At 37.4% G+C, this 18,820-nt stretch overlaps 1 protein-coding gene across 1 annotated transcript in view; it reads right to left on the reverse strand.

Annotated features, from left to right (window-relative positions):
* Window positions 1-17,044, reverse strand: part of znf710b (zinc finger protein 710b) — a 31,999-nt gene extending 14,955 nt beyond the window's left edge. The window contains exon 1 of the mRNA XM_066647946.1: window positions 16,913-17,044. The gene's annotated coding sequence lies outside the window, so the exon portion shown is untranslated. The remainder of the gene's footprint in view (window positions 1-16,912) is intronic.
* Between the last annotated feature and the right edge of the window lie 1,776 nt (window positions 17,045-18,820).

Raw genomic sequence — 18,820 nt, forward strand, 5'->3', positions numbered from 1 at the left:
TCTCTCTCTCTCCTCACTCTAATGCTGTCTGTATCTACACAGGCTATAACACACAAACACTCTCTCTCTTCTGTGTGTTGTTGTTCTTTCTCTCTCTCTCTCTCTCTCTCTCTCAGTTCTCTCTGTATGTGAGGTCTTTTTTCCCTCTCTTTCCCCTCCCTTTCTGTCAGACTCTCTCTCTCTCCCCTCTGTACTTGCTCTAATTTCTCTCTCTCTCACTCACTCTGCACTTGCTCTAATTTCTCTCTCTCTCTCTCCTTGCTCTAATTTTCCTCTCTCTCTCTACTCCCCCACCCCCTCCCCATCCCCATCCCCTCCCCCATCTCTCTCTACCTCTTTCTGGCGCAAGAACACGCACACACTGTTTCTGTCTCTTACTCTCTCTCTCTCTCTCTCTCTCTCTGTCCCTCTACCCCTTTAGCATTCACTCTTACGCACACACACTTACACACAAAATCAAGTGTTTAAAATATATTAAAATACTGTAACAAAAGTATAGAGAGAAGAAAACAGAGTGGTGTAAATTATATATATATATATATATATATATATATATATATATATATATATATATATATATACATCCAGTGTTTAAGTGTTTGCTACAATATCTGTCCGACCTGTACCCAGTCCACACATCTCCCACCTCTTTCTCACTTTTGGGCTTACAACAGCATCACACAACATACTAGGACAACTAACTGAGCAACTGTTATAAACTAAACACGTTATATGTACGCTAATTTTGAGAACTTAATTACCTGTTTCCTTACTTAACTGCTGGTATTTCTCTTATTGCAACAGATCATGCTGATGGACAAATTAAGTAACATTAAATAATTATTGAATGCAACACAGCACTGCATATATTCTTTAAGGATAGTTTAAATATTGCCATTACTAACAATTTTTACCTTTTAAGACAAACTATGCGGCAGTATATAAATAAAATAAAAAGGTTTTGCTGCTGTTATTGTTATTAGTATTGTTAGCATAAGCATTACTATTATTTTAATAGCAGATTTAGAATAATGGTGGTTGCACCTCAGGAGAAAATGGCTGAGAGAGAGAGGGATTCAGGAAGAAGAGAAAATGGACGGATGAGGGAGGAGAAGAGAAGGCTTCACCAGTGAGGAGAGAGAGAGGGAGGGAGGTAGAGCGAGAGAGCAAATAGAGAGAAACGGAAAGAGAGAGAGCAAATGAAGAGAGAGCAAGAAAGAGAGAGAGGGGAGGGGATAAAGAGAACAAGAAGGGAGGGGGAGAGAGAGAGAGAGAGAGAAAGAGAGAGAGAGTGAGGAGAGAGAGAGAGAGAGAGAGAGACAGATAGACAGGAAAGAAGGAGAGAAAAGGGTGAGAGGACAGAAAAGCAAGAAATGTGGAGGGAGGGGACAGAAATCAAATGGGTGGAGGGAGAGAGAGAATAAGAAGGAGAGAATGATAGAAAGTGGAGAGTGAGGTTGTGAGGGAGAGAGAATAACAAGTATCAAGGAGAAAAAAAAATGTATGGTAGACTACAAAGGGGGAAACAGAAGGGAAGAATGTATGTATGTGTGTGTGTGTGTGTCATTGAGTGACAGAGTGAGAGAGATACAGACTACTTTTGAATTCACACAATTTACGCTTGACATCATCCAACTCTAAATGAAATACAGATGCATACAGGCCTAATAATGTTCAGAATATTAAATCATAAAAAGTCCAGGTAGGGAAAGTTAAAAAGACTGGACCCCACAGTATTTCTGACAAGTGAATTTTCTAGACATAAACACACCTAAAACATCTATTCATGTCGCATTACTAATTTTAAAGGATGCACCGATGTTTTATCATTTAAGCCGATACAAAAAAATTATAATTAACACCCAGGAGTAGCCGATACCGATATTCATAACCGATAATTTGATCTTTTTGTAATTAAAGTAAATTCACATTGGTTTAAAGCTAAACAATTTTTATCATAGTTTGTCATAGGACAAGCCTTTTCTTCAGTATTTGTACATTTTTTAATTTTACCTTTTAAGTTTATTAGTTGTAGTTCATTTATATTTTTAATCAAAGATTTACTGCTGGTTCCGCATGTATGGTTTCTAGAGGGGCAATAATTAGTGCAGCACTGGATATGTTTTGGAAAGCGAGGAAGAGAGCGGCATAAAGCAGCTCCGAGTGAGCAAGGGAGACAGGGTGTTTGTAATAGTTTTTCATCGTTTCTCAGTAATAAATTCAGTCACTGAATGACTTTGTGTTTATATCGGAACAATAACAAAACCTAAAAAACAAACAAACAAACAAAAAAAAATAAATCAAAATATTGCCAGCCGATATATCGTGCATCACTAATAATATTGTTCAAATTTTTTTAAATTCTAACAATGTGTTTTAGTTTTTACATGAAAATCCTAATTAGAATTTTCAAAGTAAAAGAGCTGCAAATTTGATAATATCCTACATTACTTAATGAGGCTGTGAAATAATTTGCGGTGAAAAGATTACTCTATTTTTAATATCTTTCAACAATTCAGCACACCCCTATTAGACCAACTGTGCATTCTAACAATGTAAAGATATTTGCTTAACTGGAAAAAGAGGTTTATTTGTCTAACAATTATAAAATGTTACCACATTGCATATACACAGTAAACTGTTACTTTAAAATCACAACCCACGAACAGTGTGGTTTTTCTCTGCCAAAGTCACTAAGTATGTTTATTCTGATTTTGTGCTGCTTTATGTATGCATAGTGTTCAGACAAATCACAGTGCTGGACCCACATTCATATGCACAAAGACAAGGTTAAATGAAGCAACTAAATATGGTGACAATACTAACATAAGAAAGCGAAGCAACCAATCATCTCTAAAATACAGAGCTTCTGCTCCTCACACCTCACTCCTGGGCTTTTAGAGCTCATTCTCATTTAAAGGAACAATCACATAAGTCAGTCCCAAATTCTAATAAACGTTTGGACTCAGTGTAGTATATATCTGTAGTTCTCTTATGGCCCGGATTATACTCAAATGACAACTCAGAGTGAGTCTGACTGCCTCAACTTAAGACACAGGTCAATGTGTGTTGTGGAACAAATCTGGGCCAATTCAACATTAAGGTCACGTTTGACCCACCCAAATCTTACCGTAACCGTAAAGTCAAGCCTGTCTCACGACATTTGGCCAATGTCCGGCACCGACAGCTCTGGTCAGTTCCGTAAGTGCCAAAAGTGAGACAAATTTGGCCCAAATCTGTCTGTGGTCTGAGGTAAGTCTGAACAGGGTTGTTTAGACAGTGTGTGAACAATGCTATGTTGTTAGATCACTGTGGTATTTTAATCAAAGCATGTCACAAATGTTTCATTAAGAAACCCCAGGGAATTGTTAATTATTATATATATATAAAATGGTAAATAAAGCATGCATTGTGTATATTATGTTAAAAAAATAATTTCCCAGCTATATCCCCATACATTCCATTGATTATATATATATATATATATATATATATATATATATATATATACACACATATATATATATATATATATTTTTTTTATCAATGGAATGTATGGGGATATAACAGGGAAATTATTTTTTTAACATAATCTACACAATGCATGTTTTATGATGTCAAATATGCAGTACACACTAGTAGTGTTGCCACACGTCCTGGATTTCCTGGGACTGTTCACTGTTCTAACTCTGTCCCAGAAAATTAATCATCCTTCTTGGGATGCCTGCTGCCCTGGCTTTTCATGAAAACGCACTTCCATTAACAAATTCATTCACCATTAAATAAACATATATTCTGCCATTAAATAAACACATATACATATATTAAAATTGTGATAAAAATCGAGATCGATCAAAAAAACCTATTGTGATAGGTTTTTGGCCATATTGCCCAGCTCTAATTACAAGTCACACAGAGTTTTCCACCAACGTGGAATTCCAGAACAGTTCTAGTTCGCAAACCAAATTTGGAACCTTACACCAACAGAAACTGGTTTGCTATCCAGAAAAGTTAATTCCCAGTTGCAATCAAAGAAGAGTTGGTTTTTCAGTATGAACGGTGACGTCGGGGGAAAAAAAACAATTGTTGCGTGTACATGGCTGAAGTTTACTTTAAAATTTTTACTTTTTTAATGAACACAGAAACTCCATCTCCTGAGTTTGGAGACAATTCCAATTAGGCTCACACTACAGGATTTTAAAAATCCTAACCAATTTTGGAAACGTGGGAGAACCTACACAAAGACATTTTTCACAGATTTTCAGTGATTGATTGTTATTAGTCCTCATACTACACAATCCGCACTGAATGAAACACCACACACACACAAACCGATAGACAGCTCCACTCATAACCTCGCGAGAGTTTCAATACTACATCTCACACTTGGAAACAGACAGTAGCAGGTACCTTGCGCTCTTGTTGGCTCACAAGGCAGTATTTTGAAATGAAGGTGTTTGTAACCGAGTATTCATTTCAGCACACTGTCCAGGCACCTGTACCCTAGTGCTCCCTTGCCTGAATAATTACAACTTTGGAGCAAAATCAGGAAGCATTTTAAATAAGCTATAAATACTGACACGACTCTATATCTTCCTCCCTCAAAACACTGCCTCAGTTGCAGCACACTGCTCATTTCAGACACAACCATAATGTTAAAAAACATGGTGGATGGCAGGGAAATAATCCCAGCTCAACTCTCATTGGTTTACCATCTTTCAGGTGACATTAACATGGCATTTCACACTGAGAATCAGGAGTACAGCCCACGGTGGGATTCCGAGTCATAAATATTGAACGTTTCATATTTACGATTCACAATCGGGGCAGCCCCAACTGCTGTGGGAGAAGATCAGACTAAACTCCCCACATTACAGGATAACCTGGAAAGGTAATTGTTAATGATCACCCTAAAATCGGGGACCTCTTGCGATTGCCGGGAGGACTGATTCAGCTTCAAAGTCGCCCCGATTATCCTGTAGTGTGAGCTAGGCTTTATGTGATGAGAAACAGCAAAATGAGTCAAAATTACCCACTATGGAGCAGGTTGATGCTTTTCAATGTTCAGAGTTCTCTACTTTGTCTAAAAATACTCCAGATGCCATTAGCGCAGAGAGAGAGACTAAAATACTTATTACTCATTTACAGACACTGGGACTTTGTAAACACGCATGTTTCCAGCATGCAAACTGACTGAATTAGCAGCAAACGTTGAGGAAACTTTCCTGAATTTTATAAAAAGTGTCTTTGGACCACAATCATGAATGTCACAGTTAAATAGAAAAAGGACTGCTTAAGTGAGTATGCAGAATTGCTTTATAAAATTTGAGAACAATACTTGTTACATTATTAGAATTAATCAATTCAATTTAAGATGGGTCTATCTCACTTTTTTTTTTAATTTGTAAAGAGACACAGACATGTTTAATGTCCACGGGAACCTGCCATAATTTCTTCATTAACAGGTGTCCCTCTGTGTTTTATTTCTGTCCAAATTAGTATCAGCATTTATTCCTAATTCCCTGAGAAAGCACAGGAAAATAACATTTTATTTTCAACAAAATTCAGGGGGGTGGCCTAGCAATGTTAGTACAACTAATCCTGGATTCAGATCTTCATAAATTCCATGTTTTTTCTTTTTAGGTAATCTCATGACATTTGTAGTGATGTAAAACTCAGGGTAGCATAATTTATATAATTTGAAAATAAGATAAGATGAGAACGTATTTCTTGGTTTGTGTGTGTGTATATATATATATATATATATATATATATATATATATATATATATATATATATATATATATATATATATATATATATATATATATATACTTAGAAATAGAAAATATAAATATAAAACTCTTAGAAATAGAAATATTGCCTCCACCTCTGCCATTCAGAGGAGGGCTTTGTAAATAATTGTAGCCTGTTGGTATGGCCTCATTTATGACTAGGTATTCGTCTGGCTGACTCCATGTTTCAGTGAGGCATATCTCATTAAAATCATGATCAGTCAAAATTTCATTAAGCAGTAATTTAATATTGCATCTTCAATGTTATCTTGTTATTTTTGCTTAATTTGGGGAACAGGCACACTCTTAATAGAGTACACCCTAAGTGGCATCTCCAGGCAGACAGTTGTTTTATCCATTCTCTCTGCTTCCTGATCTCATCAGCTGCTATGAAACTTACCATAGAATTGTGTCAATTACTGTGTCCTTTCAACTGGCTTTTTAGCAGGTGCCTCACAGAGTAAGTGGAAACTGTTAAATACCGTGTTTCCCCGAAAGTAAGACAGTGTCTTACATTCTTTTTACCCCCGAAAGTCCCACTATGTCTTACTTTTGGGGTATGTCTTATATTGGTAAAAAATGTCGATTTTTGTTTTAACCATGTGTTGGACCACGGACAACATTACTGCTGCTCCCGCAGCCTCCACATCCCTCCGCTCATTCCGCTCCAGATCCGTCCGCATCCCGCACTTAATGCAGCAAAAGTTACCGGTACTATGGCTTATATTTTTCCAACGTACAGTTTACTATGTCTTACTTTCGGGGTACGTCTTACATTAGCCGACCCCCCTAAAACCCACACTGCGTCTTACTATCGGGGGTGTCTTACTATCAGGGAAACACGGTATGTAAACGTGTAGAGAATAGTATTTGTGAGGGTTAGCTTTAGCATCAGCTTTAGCTCTATGGCTATGACACCAAGACACCACAAAATTGTCCTGCATCAAGTGCTATACTGCTGGAGTAGAAAAGTGCATGTCCTTCAGAGGCACCCAGAAATGTGAGTCTGAACTACAGGTGGGTGATATGGCCTTAAAAATTATCATGATATTTCAGAGTATATTTGGCAATATGACAAAACACTTTTATATACTTATATATATATTATATATATTTATATATACACACATTTACTCACACACTCACACCTACAGACACATTTGAGTTGCCAATCCACCTACCAATGTGTGTTTTGGACTGTGGGAGGAAACCAAATCACCTGGAGGAAACCCACATGGAGAGAAGACACCAAACTACTCACAGACAGCCCCCCAGAGTGGGACTCAAACCCCCAACCGCAGGACCCTGGAGCTGTGTGACAGAGACACTACTTGTTGGGTTACCATGCCGCCCTTATAAAATAATGTAGCATATAAATCCATACAACAAAAATGCAACAAAAAAACCCCATAAATAATTATACAAAACAAACCTTAAAGCTTCACAGTAAATAACAAAACAAAAACAAAATAGATGTTAATAATCAGTGTAGTCTGTCTGCTTGTGTTAAAGCTCATTGGCTGTTGAACTCTTCTCACTGCAATTTTTTACATTTCCTCATCCTCAACTGGGTGCATCTGCTTGAGGTTGTGAAAACAGATTAGGTGTGTTTCCCCCTTTTGCTGTTACAGCCTTCTTTCATGTCTTAAAATTACAGTGATTTGTTGTACATCTGATATTTTGTAACCAAACCACCTCCACACTGGTAAGCAATATTACACATACATGCATGACGTCATTAGGTAAACAAGTCAGAATATCACTTATTCTGACTTATAACATTGTATACTAGCCCTGCACATCTCAAAATTTTGTATGTGCATCTTCTGTAATCTTCACAGTCAGACTAGAAACAAACTTCCATTTCTCAAAAATCAATCCATTACTATCGTTAGTGACAGAGGAAGGAAAATAGCAAATGCAGCACAGAAAAGAATCTCACATCCTGCCATAGCAATAATCATGTCATTTAACCATAGAGTTCAATTCAAAATGGAAAAACTATGATAAACCTTCAAAAATTACTTAAAACAAGAAGTTGCATTATTCCAATGCAATGCAATGATGGTGTATTGTGTTCTGCTGATAATTTCACGTTTGGTTTATTATTAGTATATTAGTTTATTATTATTATTACTACTACTTATTATTTAAAACAAAATTGGATCCCAAAAATGCATGTTCCTTGTATATATTAAATATGTTATTTGTTAAACAGCGCTAATTCAATGATTAAAAACAGCTACTACTGTTCCTAAGGAAAGCAGAACATTGTATTAAAAACAGTCTAGATAAGGCAAAAAAAATCTGGCCCTTCAAATAAAGTAAAACATCACTAAATCACACAATTATGTAACAGGGAGTTTGTGTAAAAATTAAGCTCACTGCACCCACTATACAGCAAATTCATTAGTGTTAAATCAACACTATTAATGTTAACACCAATAGTTTTGATTTAACACTGGTGAATTTGCTGTGTAGGCAATCTAGCAAAAACAGGCAAACAAATTCAAGGAAACACTGACCTCATTTGCCTCAGATAACATTATTGTGATCACAATCATTCCATCTTTAAAAAGAGCAAGTATTCTCGAATTTTGTTCTGTTGTCTAATTAGACGAATGTGTGAGATTTTCTGTGGTGTCTGATGAAAATAGTAAAGCATAGAGGTAAAGTATGATGGCGAGTGGTTGTTTCAGGCCCTAGGCAACAGAAATAAATTCAGCTCAAATCAGAAGATCCTGCAGGAAAACATTCGGCCATCATAAAATTTCCACCAAAAGTCAGGGTTTACACACTGTTTATAGCAGGTTCCGATCAGAGAGTTACATGGTGCATGCGTAAATGATGCCAAGTTCTGAGCCATCCTGCTGAGTTTGTTAACAGTGATAACACCAGTGAAAAGTAGGCAATGCACCAATGTCACTCTGACCACAGACATGTTTCTGTTTTTATTTTCCATTATTTAATTTCCTGTTTTCAATATCGAAATTTTAAAATAAAAAGGTACAAAGACCCATCTGCTTTTCTGGTCTTTTGCCTAGCACAAGAAATATTTAACATGCTGCCAATGACCCAGTCCAGCTCCACTAAATAATAATTTTATCTGATGCCCTGTGTTCTTTCTGGAGCTTATTTAGCTCGACACGCACACGGACACTATTGTGAATAACATTGAAGACTTTAAAATGTGCATCTCATGCTTGAAAGTGCTCCGATATGACTGAGAACTATTCTGCAAAGAACTCCTCCACAGTTATGTGAAAGATTGATCTCCAGTTATAGGAAGCAATAGTACTTTTTGTACTTTTGTCACTTCTAAATTGGTAAAACCACTTGTACAACAACACATTCCCACAGTACATTATTATAAAATAATTATGTCTCCTAATGCACTCTTTACATGTAAATTTGCATGACATTAAGTGCAACATATGTAAAACTAGATGAAATCTAGATGGGCAAATACTTTCTCAAGCCACATTTTTTTTCATTAGTTCATTATCTGTAATAATTATCCAGTTCAGGGTAACAGTGGGTCCATTCACTCACACACTCACACCTACGGACAATTTTGAGTCGCCAATCCACCTACCAGAGTGTGTTTTTGGAGTTTCAGAGGTGGGTGTCCTCCCTCAGACTGAACCCAGTACGTCTCATACAGGTGTCAGCAGGATGCATGTTTTTACTGTACCAGTGTAGAAAGCCAACTTTTCTGACAAAAGGGCACAATTTTGGCCAGGAAAGTGGTCACATCAGATGCATCTCTCCTGGGCTGAGTGGCATCCATGAAGGCAGATCTGTGCGAGAGGTAGCGGGATCGAAGCCCGCATTCTCCCTCAGCAAGGTCGTTACCCAAAATAAATGAAACACCATCAACAGGCAGCTTAGAATGAACGGCAACCTTTAGAAAACGTTCAAAGTTTTCTGTACTCAAAAGAACTGAATGGAAGGGAAACCTAAGCACTCCGAGTTCAATCCCTTGCACCAGAACACTTCCAGAATAAATGACTGAGCTGCACCAGTGTCTCTCAAAATTTTTCTGGTTGTTTTTAGGCAAAGAAACAAACCCATTAAACAAGAAGGGCTTGAATACAGGCTCTATGGTGGAGGAGACAGAAATATAAGACTCATCCTGTATATGGCTATGAGGGAACGTGCTTATGGCACTAACTTTCTTTACAGGCGAAACAGAGCGAGAACCTTTACGCTGGAGCGCTGGGCATTCAGCAATAAGATGGCCTTGTTCATGACAGTAAAAACACTCACAAGTATCAGCAGGGACAGATGCAGTGGATATAGTGGCGTCAACGGGTGTTCTTGGGGTAATGTGACTAGAAAACACATTACGTTTAGATGGCAAAGTAAAAACAGTCTTATGTGTCAACACAAACTCGTCTGCTAACGTAGCAGCATCAGCATCGTTTGACCACCAGAGTGTGCTCTGACTGCAGTGCTCCGAGGAGGACAGGACGGTTAACCTCAAAGGGGGCAGGCCTGATGCCCGCCAAATTTAACTTTGTCATTTCCCGATCAGCATAAACCTCTAATGCTCCCAGAAGAAGACATTCTGCTTCACACGCTTGAATTTTAAATTCCAGCTCCAACTCCTTCAGCCGGCCGGCCAGGCGGGGATCTAATCCAGGAGATGGGGAACTGCTGGGATCTATGCACGGCCGAGTGTCTGGGACGTCGACGACCTCTGCCGCTTCCGCACCCAGAACAGCACCTGAATCAACACCCAGGGAAGTGTCCCTTTCAGGTAAGATCCCTTTACTAATGAGCTCAATCTTCAAAACATGCTTTATTTCATATATTGTGGCGCAGAACGAGAAACACTAAAAGAAAAAAAAAAAATCAGCCACCAAAAGCAGGGTCGACCCAAATCAAAACTTTCTAAGGTAGGCTCGAGTGCAAACGCAACCAAGTCAAATCTAGCCATATCAACCACTACCTTCCGCCCGCCCACAAAAAAGAAAACCACCAGCCAGAACGAGGAAAAGAAAAGAGACGAGCCCTCAAATATGTAACGACCTGGCGTAGGTCAGACCACAACACAAAAATGAAATAATGGACAGTGTGATGTTTGCAAAAAGATACTACAACTTAGGGCAGTTTTTGTGAATTGTATTGCAGGTAACTAATACAATTTAGTGAACCAGAAAATTTACTTCAGGAGTGACCCAGGCCAAAACAAACCCCACACTAACTAGTTTTAGGTACACTAACTAACCTGTGCAGGACAACAAAAACAAAGACACAGTGCTAACCTTATTCCCTTGCTATGGATAAAAAGAGACAAACCCCAGTTCCCCAAACAAAAAAGGCAGCCACTCCCTACCACTGGTACTAGTTTACAAATATATATACAATAAACAGATAGGCAAAAATCACACAACAATTAACAATTCAAAACACGAACTGAGTACAACCACACAAAAAATAAACAATCTAGGGAGGAAATCTTCCTCCATGTGTGACGTAACCCTCTCTTTTATAGTGGAATCTGTTCACAAAAATTACCTGGAGCTATTAGCAGTGTTTCTTGCCTTAAAACATTTTCTTCCTTTCCTGAAGAACCATCTCGTCCTGGTCAGAACGGTCAACACTACAGAGGTAGCATATATAAACCACCAGGGGGGTATGTGATCCTATCAACTACACACACTGGCGCACAGATAGATTGTGTGGAGTGGAATGCACTTCCAGTAACTGAAAGCCACTCACGTGCCAGGGATTTTAAATCAGGCAGCAGACTTACTGTCAAGGGGCATGTATGAAATCATCACCTTTAGTTTTGATGAGCTTTTGCCCACCACCATTTGCATGTTAAAAGTAAAGGAGGCTGAATATGCTATGTACAGTGCGAGCACTGTACATTTACTTGGACAGAAATGAGTCTGAGTAAGTCAGATCTATTCAGGAGATTTGAGCTGCTGCCAGTTGGGCTTCAACACATACATTTACAAAATTTTATAGATTGGATGTCACTGCACCTACTTTGGCACATACAGTGCTCAGTGTAGGCTTTTCTGAGAGGCAGCATTATCCATCATGAGAGTAGTCTGCTGAAGGACAAGATATATGATAAGAGTGGTATTCGAATCGAGAATGTCTGGCAATTCGGGAGTTTCAAACAAATGCTTGAAAAAGAAATTTAGGTTACTAATGTAACCCTGGTTCTCTGATAGCATGAGTGAGGTATCTCACCAGACCACCATCCTTGAAGTGAGGAAGAGGTGTGCACATTTTCAAATAAAAATATAATGTGGTATTGATTGTTAAATAGGGAGGAGAGGAGGCTCCTCCTGAACATCCATGTCAAAGCTGCCAGCCCAGGGGCTGGTGTAATGATATAGGAGCTTCTGAGGACTAAGCAGAGAGGCATACCCATAGTGAGATACCCAACTCATGCTATCAGAAAAAAAAATGACTTTGCTTTGAGTCTTTCTCCAGAAATGTAGACAGGACTTTTAAGGTGCAGGACAAAATTTGAATCACTCATTTTATCAAATGTGCTCAGACCTAGACAGACTACAAAAAACTGACTGAGTTTTTTATTTCACATTTGAACTTTGCTTTGAACTCAATATCTTAAGAGTAAAATCTTTCTTTATTTTATACACTTTCAAAATCCAGAATGGGTTTTCTCAGACGACTCCAGAGAGACATGTTTCTAATATAGGGTCTGTAATTGAAACATATCGGCATGTGGATCATCATTTGAGTTTGCCTTTTTTCTTTAAAATATACCAGAAATGTTTTTATGTAACAGAATGAATGAATTTCCCTCTTTATGCTGACTCCCTATAAACTGCAATTGAACATACTACTGGCAACCTTTTATATGTTCTAAAGGCATACTATATAAACCTTGTACATTTTTCTTTATTTTTGCATTAGCACCCACCAAAACTTTTCCAGCATCATAGTGGAGATAGAGCATAACACTTCATTATTTCATTTTTAACAAAGATTTATGTTTGCAGCTCAAGGTACTGCAAAATGTCCATTATTAACCTCAAATTTTGCTAGTTTACACCTAAATAAATGTAAATGTGTAACTATTTATCACTGTATTACTTAGAACAAAATGTGTCTTCCACATTTAACCCATCCATGGCTGTGAATGTGTGTGCGCACACACACACACACACACACACACATACATAGAAACGGTGAACGGACATCCAGTATGACAGACAGCTGTTCCCAGGGACCTGGAAACAGTTAGGAGCCATGAATGTCGAGGGAGGAACAGTACTGTTCCTTTACGTACTCTGTCCCCAATTTTCCTGCAGGTCATGAAGTTCAAACCAGCAATCTTTCTGTCTCAAGCCCACCTCTCTATCAGTAAGGACACTGCTTTAGATTTTTGGCTTAGGATTTATTGAATGTTTTTCCATTTGAACCTCACAAATAAACATTTCTTTAACCAGATTCAGGTGTGTGTGTGTGTGTGTGTGTGTGTGGTTGGAGGGGGGAGTAGGTTAAAGCCTATGGGCTAGCCTTAGGAATTTATTTTAAAAAAATAACACCACGCAATACAGTGCTACACACTAAATAATATCAGAGTGGAGTCATTGGGAGTTTAGTTTAAGCAGCCAAAGAGCTAACTACAAAATTACTGACATTAAGATTATTGAACAGCCTCCCAACAAACCACTTAAACATGATATCTGTCTGTTTACAGCTAGTGAGAAAGAATTTGTGATGAAACAGCTCTGACTGCATTCAGACACAATTAAATGTAGCGTTTTAGTTTCTGAAGCAGAGCCTGTACTCAAATGTGGAGATGTTTAGCTTATACGCACCCCAACAATTCCTACATCCCCCACTAGGAGGGTGCACCCCACAGTTTGAATACCTCTGCTCTAGGGCTATTCATGTTTGTATATTTTTCTCTGTTGAGAATGTACTGAATGTACCTTTGGTCATTTTTTCTTTAGGACTAAATATGTTGAGACCCTGACATGCTGAGAGGGCAGATCATTTTCCAGACCATTTGATCATCTGCTCACATGGAGCTGTAACCTGTGTTGTCTGTTGATGTGTGGCTAATTAAAAGTTGAAGAGCAAGAACTGACCCTCTTATCTTTCATTTGTTGTTACAATATCTTGATGGCTTTAATGTAGTAGATTAATAAATAAGAGCATTTTTTTAAAGGGGTGAAGGTTGTGCTTTTTTTTCCAAAGAGTCAGGGCAATGATGAGCCAAATACTGTCTCAAGTGTGGTTACATTTTTTCAAAATCTGACACAGACAACATTCCCTGTAATATGGTCATGTGCAGTTTAACGTCCACATTATGTTCTGTGAACAACACCAGACATTACAATAGCCACATAATCATTTAGGCTACTCTACTGTAGAGTAATATACACTTAGTTAATAAGTAGCTTTATTAATCTATAATTTCTATAATTTGCACATAGTGCTTTATTATAAACAATATGGAGTAATACACAAAAACCAGTCACGCTCAGTAGTCACCTAAATAGCCCAGAAGCCCTGCATGAAGTCCCTGTGTGAATGAAATCAAAATGTCCCCACTAGCAGCCACAGCATTATAATTTTTAAGACCACAATCATGTATAGACAGTGACTGGAAAATTGTTAAATTGCACGACTGTATTTGTAATGAATAATCCAAAGCTGGCCTGACAACAAAAAAAAGCAGCATTTCTAAACATTTTTTTAATCAAGACAGCCTTTAAAAGTATCCAAAGTTTGAAGTCACATGCGCGCACAATAGCAGCTGTAATTAGCCATACTTTTTTTAAACATTCTTTCTTGAAAATAAAATTGTGACAACAGCTGATAAATAGGATATCACTGAAAAATTTGCTAGGGAATGAAATTTTTGGCTGAATCCGCTGTGTCACAACACTGACCCAACATCCTGCTCTGCAGATTGTGTGCAAAAGACTCACTACAATAAAATACTGACTAAATCTCATCTTCAGATTCTCAGAGATAAGGTCAGTTATTTTTCTCTAAATATTCTTACTTTATTTCATGAAATATTCTGACTTTATTTTTGGATGTTTCTGACTCAGGGTCGTTGACACATGACCAACTGATCCAAACAGCAGTTGATGGCCACAGTCCTGTCATTTTCTAATTCAATGCCACCTACAGTTCCCACAAGAACATTGGGGGCCAAGACCACACATTCCATAACTATTATATAATCCATTATCTGTGCACGCTACAATATATAATATAACCAGGGGCAGTATCACTGGATATCATGATGGTGTAAGCTTGTGTAAGGGCAATCAAATAATCATAAGCACACAATCCTACCTATGACCCTTATTGTACTACAGTGGTTCCCAAACCTTTTCTGCCATGCCCTCACCTCTTATATAGATGAGAATATTTTCACAGTGCATTCATACAAAACTGCAACTACTTATTAAAAAAAATAAAAAATACAAAAAAGTGATTGTGCTTAACAGTCATTGTTAAACATATTTGCGCCTAGTTGCTTCCCTGCTCAAAAAATCTAATTATAATACAGCTTCCTGACAAAAAAGTCTAAAACCTGCACATTTGCTCTGCAAAAATGACACATTTAATCCCCACATCTCTTCAGTGACTGGTATGAGTTTGCTTTGATATATGCCTTGTCATATATTCTTTTTGTCCCTTTGAAATTTGTGGCTTGAGAAACCTCATCATCTGCTGCACGTTTACCTGTTACAAACTTGTCAATCTTCTGCTAGCAATACAGCAAAAAAACAAAACAAAACAGTGCAGTGCAGCCCCCACTTTGGGAACCACTGACAATCAAATCATCATATCACACAAGCCTATGATCCTCACTGTAAAGTGTTGGATGATGTGTTTGTGTTGTATCAAGATAGTGGTGTTAAATATGTATTTTTTGATTAGCCCAGATTTATTACATTTTCAAAATATGTATCTCAGATTTTACATCATTTATTGTTGATGAAATCAAATCACAATCAAAATGTTTGTGACCAAATTGTCCAACCCCAATTGACGTGTGTTCAATCATCCCATCCAAGCAATAATTCATTACTTTACTCAGGTCCATGTACTTAAGCAAAATCAACAGCTGAACTGTCACAAACCTAATGTATTGCTCGCATGCACAGAAAGCACAGTTGCAAAAATTGCTAAATCAGTTTATAAAGTTTAAAAAAAACCTCAGCAATATAAAATAATACATAACTAAGCGAGGTAAATATACACATTTTGGAATATTCTCCTGTTTCTGATCTGCAGATATTAATCTTTTCTTTCACCTTTTTAAAGTGGAACAAATTTAAAGTTGGAGCTCGAGTCTCAGCAGGTCGAAATTTCTTTCAAATCAAAATAAAAGTTCACAACTCACGGCAGATTTGAAAAGATATTCAGAAAAGGAAAATTCATCATGTTAAACGGCAAGGCTTGTGAACAACCTCAGGTATACACAATAAATAACTCTATTCGCATTTATCGCATAAAGCTCCAACTTGCAGAATAATAACAAGATATTAGCCACTCAGCTAACGTTAACTTTGCATCGGTAAACTTAGCGCACCGAGGCGAGTATGTAGCTGAAAAGTCAAAGACAAATTTGAAAAAACAAGTCTGAATCAGAGATGAACTTTCATTCAAAATATAATGGTATGTCTCTTTCTTTATTTCCCTTCTCTCCTCGCCTGGTCTTTGTACACTAGGCTAAGCTAGCCCTGCCCCCGCTGAGGGATCGGACTGGGGCCTGCTGGATTCTCTCTATTCTCTCCATTCTCCACTCGTTCATGCGGCTTTTCTCTCTCCATCCCCTCCCTCCGCCATCTGTTTGTGGCAGGAGGGAATGTGGAAGTAAAATAGAAAAGGCGACATTTTGACTTCGTAAATATACGGTCGAACAATGTAAAGCGCAAAAATAGTAGAACGTAAAGGTAATATATGTGTCACATTAGAGGCAGAAATTGAATATGAGCAAATAGTTCAGAGAGATGTTATTTTAGAGTCAGTCCTGAAGAATTTGTTGAGTTTCACCGGGACAGAGACACTAGCACAATCCACCGACAAGCGACAGGAGATTTCTACCATATTCTCTCCAGCTATAACAAGGTTCCAGAAGTTTTTACACTTACCACGCTCCACAGACCGGCTCCACACGTAGAAAACACTTTGAATATGTTAATAGCACTGTTTAGTTTGAATTGTATGTGTGGATGTGGTGTTTCTGCGCTTGGCAGGAAGCAGAGACAGAGGGGGGAGTGACGTCAGAGAGACCCAGATTAACGACATCGACATTCACTACAAAATTTAATACAAAATATTAAACAGCTCCGGACGATTTCAAAAGTAGAAAAAAACCCGTTCAACGGTTTAACTTCCTATAACACCTAACATAAACACAGGTGTGTAATAAGTTTTCTGGGGGATATCTATTAGTCTAAAATAAAATGCTAAAGCTCCAAAGTAAATGCGACGTGTCATAAAGCTACGAAAATTAATGAATTAAATGAAATATAAAACCGGTATTAGAAACTACATATGTATGACTAATGTGTAACTGAAGTATTATTTTACTAGTATTACAATTTGAAAATACTCAAAGTACAAAATCTGTTTTACTTTATTATGCACTTGAGTCCATGTAACTATTTACAATGTGCATATAACTGGAAATTCATTCATTCAGGGTTGTAGTGTGTCCAGAGCCTGCATGGAATTATTGGGTGCAAGGCAGGGACACGTGCTGGACTGGATACCAATCCATCAGAGGGTACCCCATGTTCACTTACACTCAGCTGCATAGCCAAACCATCTACCAATGTGTTTTTGGAATATGGGAGGAAACCTGGAGCATCCAGAGGAAACCCAAACTGATACAAGGAGAACACTCTTCACAGACAGTCATTCAAGATAGGGCTCAAACCCACAACCCTAGGAGTTGTGTAAGAGCAACATTACCTCTTGTGTCACTGTGCTATTCATATAGCAGGATATAAAGTGGATTTAAAGTCAAAACACCTTTACAAAAACGACAGCTTGGTGTAGGAGATAAAACAAGATTAATTAATTATTCACTCATCTTATGTAACCATTTCATCATGATCCGTGTTGCATTGGGTTCAGAACTTACACAGAATCATTTGGCAAAATTCAGTTTATTATAGGGCATCACACACACCCAGTCACTCACAGCTGTGTGAGTGGAATCTGACAATTCCACTCAGCAAGTCCATCTTCCAACATGTCTTTTTTGTGAGAGGAAACTGAAGCAAAAGGAGGACACATCAAACACCTTCCAAACAGTGACCCAGAGGGTGAGAACCGAACCAGGACCCCAAGATCCTGAAGCTGTGTGTTATTATATTTTAAGTATTTAAATCTGAATTCTGAGTATTTTAATTATATTTATCCAACTGTAGAATATTTGAATTCTGTTTATTGGAATGTTTTAATGAAATGTATCTGAATGTTTTTAATTGAATTATATTTATATGCCATTTGATCAATTTAAACTTGTTCATTCATTCATACATTATCTGTAATCACTTATCCAGTGCAGACAATTTAAACTTGTTAGGTGGTGAAATATTCAGATTTGAAAAATTCAGATAAAAAAAGAGAAATAATTAAAAAATAAAATGTTAGAAATTCAGATCTCAAAAATACAAATCTAGACAAGGTCAACCATCATTCAAATTCAATTAAATATAATTCAATATTCAGATAAATATCATTCAAATATAAAATATTAAGATATTCAAATATTTCAAATTCAAGTTCAAATACTTTGTCCTTAATAAAACATGCTTGTATTTCCACCTAAAAAAATTGTGGGATATAGTGATAACTAACCATAATGCTATTTTTTTCCACTGTGGATAGTTTATCTTCAAGGCTACCTAATGATTGCCTCCCAAAGCTTACGTGACTGTGAATGATTTTAAAGACTATTAAGTTGCTGATTTTTCTTTATTTCTTTTGGCCCACTGTCTTTTATTCGTTCAGAGCTCATCCTTAACATTTTTAAGAGATATTTATAT

This window comes from Hoplias malabaricus, chromosome 16, assembly GCF_029633855.1.
Source record: "Hoplias malabaricus isolate fHopMal1 chromosome 16, fHopMal1.hap1, whole genome shotgun sequence".
Lineage (NCBI taxonomy): Eukaryota > Metazoa > Chordata > Actinopteri > Characiformes > Erythrinidae > Hoplias > Hoplias malabaricus.